This window comes from Mastomys coucha, unplaced genomic scaffold (genome assembly GCF_008632895.1).
Source record: "Mastomys coucha isolate ucsf_1 unplaced genomic scaffold, UCSF_Mcou_1 pScaffold12, whole genome shotgun sequence".
Taxonomy (NCBI): Eukaryota; Metazoa; Chordata; class Mammalia; order Rodentia; family Muridae; genus Mastomys; species Mastomys coucha.
The window spans coordinates 44,885,595-44,895,247 of record NW_022196894.1 but is presented as its reverse complement, the minus strand read 5'-3'; positions in this window follow the sequence as shown (position 1 = coordinate 44,895,247).

The window sequence follows — 9,653 nt, the reverse complement described above, 5'->3', positions numbered from 1 at the left end:
GCCAAAAAGTACAAGAATACCTAGGATACAATCCACAGAACTCAAGAAGGTCAACAAGCAGAAGGGCCCAAGTGAGGCTGCTTCAATCCCACTTGTGAGGGAGAAGAAACTAATCAGAATCATGGGAGGCAGGGGGAAGGAGGGACCTGCAAAGCTCATATGAACTCACAGAGACTGCAGCCCTGTGCAAAGGGCCTACATGTGTCTACACCAGGTATGCTGCACTACATTATGGCGTCTGGTTTAGTGTTTCGTGGAATTCCTGAGTGTGAGAACAAGTGCATATCTGACTCTTACACCTTCCCTAGGCCTCTTTCCTTTCATATTGTTTGCCTTGTCCAACTTCAATATAATAGTTTTGGTTTTATTTTATTATGTTTAATTTTAAAAAAAATAATCAATACAATGAAAAATAATGAAACTCATGACAGGCATCCAAGAAGAAGTATCATCATAGATACTTGACAGACAAGGCTATTACTGCCTAGGAGATCTGACCAAACTGCAGAAGTAAAGTAGACATTAATGGCATATAGTATTTAAGGCCATAGTTCTAACATGAGACTGTTTGTTAATGAGGGATACGGAGAACTAAAGGTTAAATGATGTAGTGCAACAGCACTTTCACAGGTAGGATGGATGGGATGAGGAGAAGCCAGATGAAGAATCAAGTTAACATAAGCAGAGATGAGAGGCAGATACTGTATTCAGGAACAAGGAAGAAAATCCTCATAGAATCGAGTGATGGATTATTTTATACATAACTAGTGTTCCTTCAAATCTCTTTTACATTGGGATTTTCTGCTTCCATTCTTCCTTAGTACCTTAGTAGGAGGCATTTTAATCCTCTTTGACTCCCAAAACAATTTTCATCATGGGGCTTGTAATGCAACAATGTATCTTGGTACCTCTTGTCCTCTGAAATAGAAAAGAAGCCATTCTAGTTTCTCAACACGAACATAAGTCCTACCATGATTTAGAGTCTGACCTTCTATATTCTCCAAAGAGTATGCTGTTCTCTTTAGACATTACTTCATTAATCCTAAGAAATAAGTATATAAATATTAAATTGCATTTGGAAGTGTATGTGAAGAATTAATTATTTAAAATAGGTCATGTAGAACATTTGAAATAAACAAAACAAAGTTATCTGTAGATAATTATAATTTTCCTAAGCTTTTATGCATGAATATTCATGGCTGCCACAAAGACTAAATCACTGAAACACCAATTTTGTGTTTTCTTATGGTATCTCCATAATATTATTCTGATTTGAGACCATGATCATCACCACAATTATTCATGAGACCCTTAACCCATGGTAGCACTGTGGTATCAAATTATCACAGTTGCCCTGCAAAAGGTTTCTAGAGTTATCTGTTTTTAAAGGAGGAACTCTCACCTCCTCTTTTAACATCCAAGAACATGCCCAGTGTATCATAGATGAAGTGATAACAAAAATCTGTGAGAGTAAAACATAGAGAAGATCCTGACACTTCAACTCTCTTTGCAAAGTACTCTGGCCAAAACTGTTATGGAATTCAAAGAAAATCTTAGAAAATAAGATGTAGCAAGCAGAACTAAACTAGAGGTTCTTAGAAAAAAACTAACAAAATTAATGACTATCAAAAGAGAAAAAAAATAACAAAAGGCAATCAGATAAACTAATATGAATATTCATTTCTACCTGTAGCTATCCATGTATATACTTAAAGACTTTAAAAGTAAAACTGACTCAAGTTAAGAAAAGAAAATCACAGACCTATCTTTTTTTTTTTTTCAAGACAGGATTCTGTAGCCTTGGCTGTCCTGGAACTCACTCTGTAGACCAGGCTGGCCTCAAACTCAGAAATCTACCTGTCTCTGCCTCCCAAGTGCTGGGATTAAAGGCGTGTGACACCACCACCTGGCAGACCTACCTTTCTTATTAAAATAGGTATAAACATCTGACAAAATCTAAAGCAACCTACATGACCAAGCATATATGTTATATCTTCATGCAATGATGAACCATAAAATGAATTTGAGTGGAGAAGAACTTAATCATGTGTGATTTTACTAAAATAAATCTGTCCATGGTATATAGCATATATTAAACCATAAGGATATATTCTGCAAAACTGTTCATGATGTTCCTCCAAGGTGGACATGTAACAGAAACATGACTGCTTGCAGCACATGTGATTAAGCCACACAACACTAATGTAGCAGATTTAACTTTTCACTTCTCTATGAAGCTTTCTTTCATGCCATAGATAGTTGTAGAGAATCAATAAGAAACATAGTACCCTGAATCATATAGTAAATTGCAATGTCATTTAACAATATAAACCATGCCTTAAGTTGTTGAATATAATTCTAGATAAATAGAATTTGGTTCACATGTATAAAATAAATGTTGAAGAGGTTTTCATCAGTGATTTTAATAATGAATAGCTGTAAGAAAAATGCATAAAGATAGTAATTTATGTACATGTGAAAACAAATGTAAGATATAAAATGCTACTTTTAAAAATGATGAAATGTAGAATTCTAATAAAATGAGATTCAAATGTAGAACTCACATATAGATAAAACTATATTTTATGCCAAAAATACTTTTAATAAGTGGAAACAATTTTTGAAAGAAATTTTCTTTTAAAATGAAATATTTACATTGGCAATAGCCTAGTGTGTTTTACAAATGGAGCATAATTTAATTTCTTTTTCTAAAATTACACAGTTTGAAAATGTAAATTTAAGATTAGAAAATGGCTCAGTCAGTAAAGCTTCTGCTGTATAGAATAAAGACCCAAGTTTGTATCTTTGGCACTCATGTAAAAGCCAGGCAGATTTTCACAAGTCTCTATCTCCAGTGCTTGGGGCCATAGATAAGCAGGAAGCTAGGGATGACTTGGCCAGCTAGTGTAAGCAGTTCAGGAGAGATCCTGTCCCAAAAACCAGTGTGGAGAGGAATAGTGGAAGACAATATCAATATCTGAACTGATTTAGAAACTGAGTCTCTGCATGGGTACATCCCTACTCCAACATGGCCAGTATCCTCATAAGCAAATAAGTCAATAGGAGACCAACCAAAAGACTTCATGTGATTCCAGATGCAGCAAGACATCTATCACAAGCAATATCAGAAATTAAAAAAAAAAATCTCCTTATAGCTTCCAAGAGCATCATAGGCATACAGATGTCTGATTTCAGACGTAAGCCCTTCAAATATATGGGAGACTACATTTGTTGTCTTCAACTACACTGGTTATACTCATTTTTTTTTTTTTAATATTTGTAGGAAGAGAAAAAGATGAGTACTGTAGTCAGGCTTCAAATGACACTTTTTGTAAAAGATGTAAATTCCACTGAGAACTTAACTTCTCTGTCTTATGAATTATCTCATCTGTAAAGCAGGAATAATAATAGTGTTCTGTCATTGCATTACAAGGCCTGAATGACAGTTCCTTAGAATAGAAGCTTGCCCCTAAAGCAGACAAAGTTTCACCAGAACTCATAATTTTATCAGCTATGATAAGCCTTGTAATGTGTGTAACACAGTGCTGTAATGTGGAAAACATTTGATAGATTAATTGCTATTCTTATTAAATAGTAAATATATAAAACGTACAAGTTACCTCAAGCATAGCAAAACTTCAATAAATTCGTTTCATCATTGTTACTCTTGGAAGTAATTAATGTACCTCTTGTTATAATTCAAAGCAAAAATGAATTGTTTTAAATAGTAATTAATGCATGGACAAACTCTGAAGTTCTGTGTGTCTCTCATTGTAGTTTTTCAAAGATTAAAACATGTAGCAAGCTTATTTATTCTTAGAAGAGGATGATTATTGCAATGTTGTAACCACAACCTAAAAATATGTTCATCTAAAATGTGATTTATAAACATGGTGAGTGCTATAAATTATGATATATTGACCAGGTAAATATGATAATAGTTACCAACAAGTCTATGGACTATTGAAGAGTTCAAGATGAAGGATTTTAGAAAAATGAAGAATGTCTGACACAATGAGGAAGAGTTCATAAAGCTTTATCAGGACAGCAAACTTCAAATAAGTAACAGAAAAGGGATGCTCAGGAGAAATGGGATATTATTTGAAAAGACAGTAATAAAAAATATAGCAAGGTAGGCAGTGGTTGCCCATGTCTTTAATCACAGCACTTGTGAGGCAGAGGCAGGTAAACCTTTGTGAGCTCAAGGTGAGCCTGTTCTACAGAGCAAGAGCCAGTTCCTGGCAAAAACTGTATCAAAAAATCAGAACAAAACAAAGCAAAACTACATACTAAATAAGTCAACTTCCTCTTTTAAATACTTGGATTACAGGAAAGTTGCTTTATTTTTTACAAAATGAACATCGACTTATTCATGAAAGAAGGGATTACACTGTATCTGCATTCATATTTCATTAGATCAGTAAAGTATTATGTAATACATATGAATATATTTCATGTATATATAAAAAGTACTTATTCAGTCTTAATATGTATATGTATATATTTATATATTTATGTATATACACACATATATACATATGTATATATATGTATATATGTATATATACATATATATCATATATATATCATATATATGTATATATACATATATACATATATCAAAGATGGGCAAAAAGCAAAAAGGTTAACAATGTAAAGTGCCTGTTTAAGGAGATGTAAGGATTTTATATATTAGTCTTCTAACTTTTTTATACATTCTAAAATCATATCAAGGTAAAAAGCTGGCAAAATGGTTATAACCTGAAAGAAGGAACACATAGGAATTGAATATGTAGAAATGTTCTGATTAGTCACTTAGAATATGAAGTTAGTTTGGTGAGTAGCATAAAGCCTGATTGGCACAGGATCTAGCATATTTTGAGAAAGAAATGAAAACCAGCTCCACAGACACTTGTATTTGGATAATTGTACTCACGCACAATTAGTTGAAAATGAGAATTTCTTCATGTTGTTTTTGTTCTAAACAATAGGCATTTACAAATGAAATGATAGTTTTACAAAATCGTTTCTGAGTCTTATTTCCCCACACAAAATCATCTGGTTTCTTACCTCTCACAGCTCTGTGGAGAAACAAACACAGGAACATACGTAAACATCACCTCATTAGTCTGAGAAGAGATACTGAAAACATTCATTTCAGCACCTTTCGTAACTATAAACGGGACAACCAAGTAGATTGTTTTGCAAATCTGTTTACCTGTCGGGAGAAGGATTTTTTTCTACCAATGTTACATATACACAGTGGAAGGTAAGATATTATTTTTCTTTAATCATTTTTCAAAGGAGTTTTCCTTCATTTGTAGGAGTAGGTTTTAAATTGGAATGCTGCCAAATTGATTCTTTAAGTTTTGATATTACAAATGAATCTTTATGGAAGTGTTATAAGCCATCCTATGAAAATATCAATGTATCCAAAGGCCAGACCTTAACAAGTGCAGCTTAATTTCAGATAAATTTAAATAAACTTTGCCTTTTAATATGTGATTAGAATTCTATGCACTTACAGTATCAGTTTTTGATCAATGATACGTACATAGCCATTTATTAGGAAGTACTTTTTGATTAATAAACCTGTGCTTTATAAAGTCTTGTTCACATAAATACCTATCATAAACCAGAATCTAAGCATCCTAAACTATGCCAGAAGGAAATGGGTTACTATGTACTAGCAGCATAATTAATTAGTAGTGACAATATTCAGCAGGCTGAGATTATTTTCCTAAGTAGCAGTAGGATACCTTTTCCAAGTGACAGGCATAAGAGGACTCAGGCAAGCTCAAGAGGAAAACTATGTCTCGTCCTTTCAATGTAGCCAACTAAACATGCCTTACAGAGGAACCTACTACTGGCAATTTTCTAAACTTATAATTCCTATTGGTCCTTACTGTATTATAAATATTTATCTTTACACCTATAGATATATGTAGATCTATCACTTCATCAAAGAAGCCAAAACTTGTCAAAATTTTAAAAAACCAATCATGGGATATTCAGCCCCCATTGATATATCTATATCTCCTGCAGCAAAAGCTTAGGAACATTAGGGAAGAAGCTGCAGAAAGATTATTAGAGTCAGAGGGCAGAGAAATACATAGTGGTATTGTTTCTACTGCCTAGGACTGAAAAGCTACACTCACAATACTGAAATAATATGTCTGTTTAAACAAGATCTGAAGCATTCCAGCACAAGCTGACATGTCAGTGTGGATGAAGGAAATAACTCAAAGCCCCATGTTTGAGGAAATGTTCCAAGCAATTACCAACTACTAAGTAAGGGAGAATTAGTGTTTCCCAAGGATAGCCCCATAATTGGCTACCCATTATCAGCCTTGAAATCATATACATAAAAATAATATTAAATAGGTACAGTAGGATATATATGTATATGTGTATATACACACATATACATATATATATATACATAATTCATATAGGTATGTGTTATATGTAAAGATAACAATGTGATTACAGAAAAAGGACATAAATTTGTGAAGGAGCGGATGGTAGCAGGAGAGGCATTGGAAAGAGGAAAAAGAGAACTTATGGTATAATGTTATTTTGTTAAATTAAAATATTAAGAACTATAATAAAAACTAAAAATATCAAAAAGTTAAAAGAGCTACAGATTCATTTAATCATTTATTGTCCCTTAATTATTTATTTACAAGTTCTTCACAGTTCTAAAGCAAGTCACATAATTGTTCAGGAAATTAGTGACTGGCAAGCATGGGCCTTGCTATGAGGGAGCTTCAGTTTGTTCCTTAGGGCATAAGCTGGACTCATTCCCATAGTGATGGCTCAATCAGCATGCAGCTTGTGGATGGCTAAACTGATACAGTGGACTTAAGTACAGCCTGCAACCAGAGTGTGTCAACTCCATCTAAATTATACCTCCAAGAGGCTCCCTTTGGACGCCTTTATACAACATTTGATTTCTCTTTTTTCTTAATTTAATTTAAATTTTTTATTCATTTTACATCTCAATCACTGTCCCCCTCCAGGCTTCCCCACCCTACAACCCTTTTCTGCCATCTCCCTTTCTCTTCTCTTCTGAAGGGGTGGGGACCTCCCTGGGTATCCCCTGACCTTAGCACTTAAAGTCTTTGTTAGGCTGCCACTTCTCCTCCAACTGAGGCTAGACAGGCAGCCAAGCTAGAAGAGCATATTCCATAGACAGGCAACAGCTTTTGGGATAGTCCTCTCACCTTGCTCAAGTTATTCAGGACCCACATGAAGACCAAGCTGCACATCTCCAAATATGTACGGGGAGGCCCAGATCTAGCCTATATATGTACTTTGGTTAGTGGATCAGTCTCTGAGAGCCCCAAGAGTCCAGGTTAGTTGATTCTGTTGGTCTTCCTGTGGTGTTCCTATTCCATTCTGGGCCTGTAATCCTTCCTTCTATTCTTCCAAAAGAGTTGCCAAGCTCCATGCTCTGTTTGGCTATGGTTGTCTGGTTCTGTCTTGAATCAGTTAATGGGTTGAGCCTCTCAGAGGACCACCTGCTCCTGTCAGCAAGCATACCAGAGTATCATTAATAACATTAGGGATTGGTGCTTGCCCATGGAATGTGTCTCATGGTAGGCCAGTTACTGGTTGGTCATTCCCTCAATCTCTGCTCCATCCCCTTTGCCTTCATCTCTTATAGACATGATAAATATTGGGTTGAAAATGTACATTTGATTTCTTAGAAGGCAAGAACAGAAATTAAGCATGCTCTTAAATCTTCAGCTTGAAGGTTTGTTTATCATGTCACTCTTCCATGTTAGACAAAACAAGTTCCATTAGAAAGGGGGCAAATAAAATACATTTTTATAGAAGGAAATAAAAATCTCAATGGAAATGCATACAATAAAGATAAGAGAAATTAGTACATTCGTCTTAGTGTGTGATCTATTACTCCAACACATAAAAGGCAGGGTTTCTTTTCTTTCCTTCTTTGAGGAATAATGACTCTGAGTCCAAAATTTGTGTATTTGTGTACACGTGAAATGTTCCAAATAAAATATTCTTTTTAAATCTCTGTTTCACATTGTTATTGATGTTAACATATTGATTTTAAATGACTTGATATTATTATGGTAAATTTAAGGTCACTAGTTTTATGTTTCCTTTGCTTAAAGGCATAGAGATCCTGTGCAGTTCCAAGTAATTCAATATTCTTTCTGCAAGGAGTAAATCGTGTTATATCTTGTCTTTGTTCTTACAATGATTTAAAAATCTTAGCGTTAAGCCTTTCTATGACAAAATTTAACAATTTGCATTCCTGTACAATAAACTAATTCCCAAAGTTATCTCATGTTCCCATTATCTGTTGGTTTATATTTCCTGCATATCTTAAGTGTGGTATATTGTTATGATGGAACCAATATACAATCAGTTGCAATACAAAACCTTGTAGCATGCTGAAATCATAGTTCAGGTTTCCTTGAGAACAGTACAGGAACAGAATGATCGTCTTCTACATGGTGTGTTGATCTTATACCTTTGTAAACCGACTCAATGCTTTGTCCCAGAAGTGAACATAGAACAATTAAAATAATATGCATGAAAAGGTACTTCAATTTTTCTCAGAGGTTTGACACACAAAACTTCATGGCTGACTTGTAATGAGAGAAACTTTGGGACTGACATAGAGAAGAGAGAATCATACCCAGCTTTTAGCAGAGGTGTGATTTTCTTCAAGCCTTTATTTTTGAGGAGGATGTCTGCAATCATTGAGTCACTTAAAACCACAAGTATAAAGCAATTCTTGTGGTAAACAACAACAATAGAAACAAACAAACAAAAATAAAACTTCCAGAATTGGATCTTTACTTTCTCCTCTCATTTCAATACTGCTTTAACTTTCACAAATATGTAGTATTTTCTGTTGAGTATCTGTAGTGTTTAAAACATCAGTTGGTTAATTCAATGCCTACTGATTTCAAGGTAAATTTCAGCCTTGTATAGCAATCTGTTATGGGCAGTCCTGTGCCAGGGTCTGCTTCCTTTCTATCCTTCTTTTTCTGTCTCCTTACTAGGGCCATTTCTTGATAATGGATAGGTGATGGTTTGTATATGCTTGGTCCAGTGAGTGGCACTATTAGAAGGTGTGGCCCTGTTAGAGTAGGTGTGTCACTGTCGAGGTAGGCTTAAGACCGTCACCCTAGCTGTCTGGAAGTCAGTATTCTGTTAGCAGCCTTCAGATGAAGATGTAGAATTCTCAGCTCCTCCTGCACCACAGCTTCCTGGATGTTGCTATGTTCCCTCTTTGATGATATTGGACTGAATCTCTGAACCTGTAAGCCAGCCCTGATTGATTGTTGTCCTTATAAGAGTTGCTTTGGTCATGGTGTCTGTTCACAGCCATAAAATCCTAACTAAGACAGGATACTAACTAATAATAGGGTGAGTATAAAAATGAAGAAAGGCAGGATATACTTCCTTTGAAGAATAGGAGTTATATACAGCTTGTGACATGTGTAGCATTTGTCAGTATTATTCACAATTTCTCAGTTGGCAATAATCAAGACTACTAGAAAGAAGAAAGAAAGCAATAACCAAAATAGACATGAAAGAATTGTTTCTGTGGGACAAACTCATTATTCAAATTATACTGTGAATATTCACTAATAGTTGGCTATAATTAT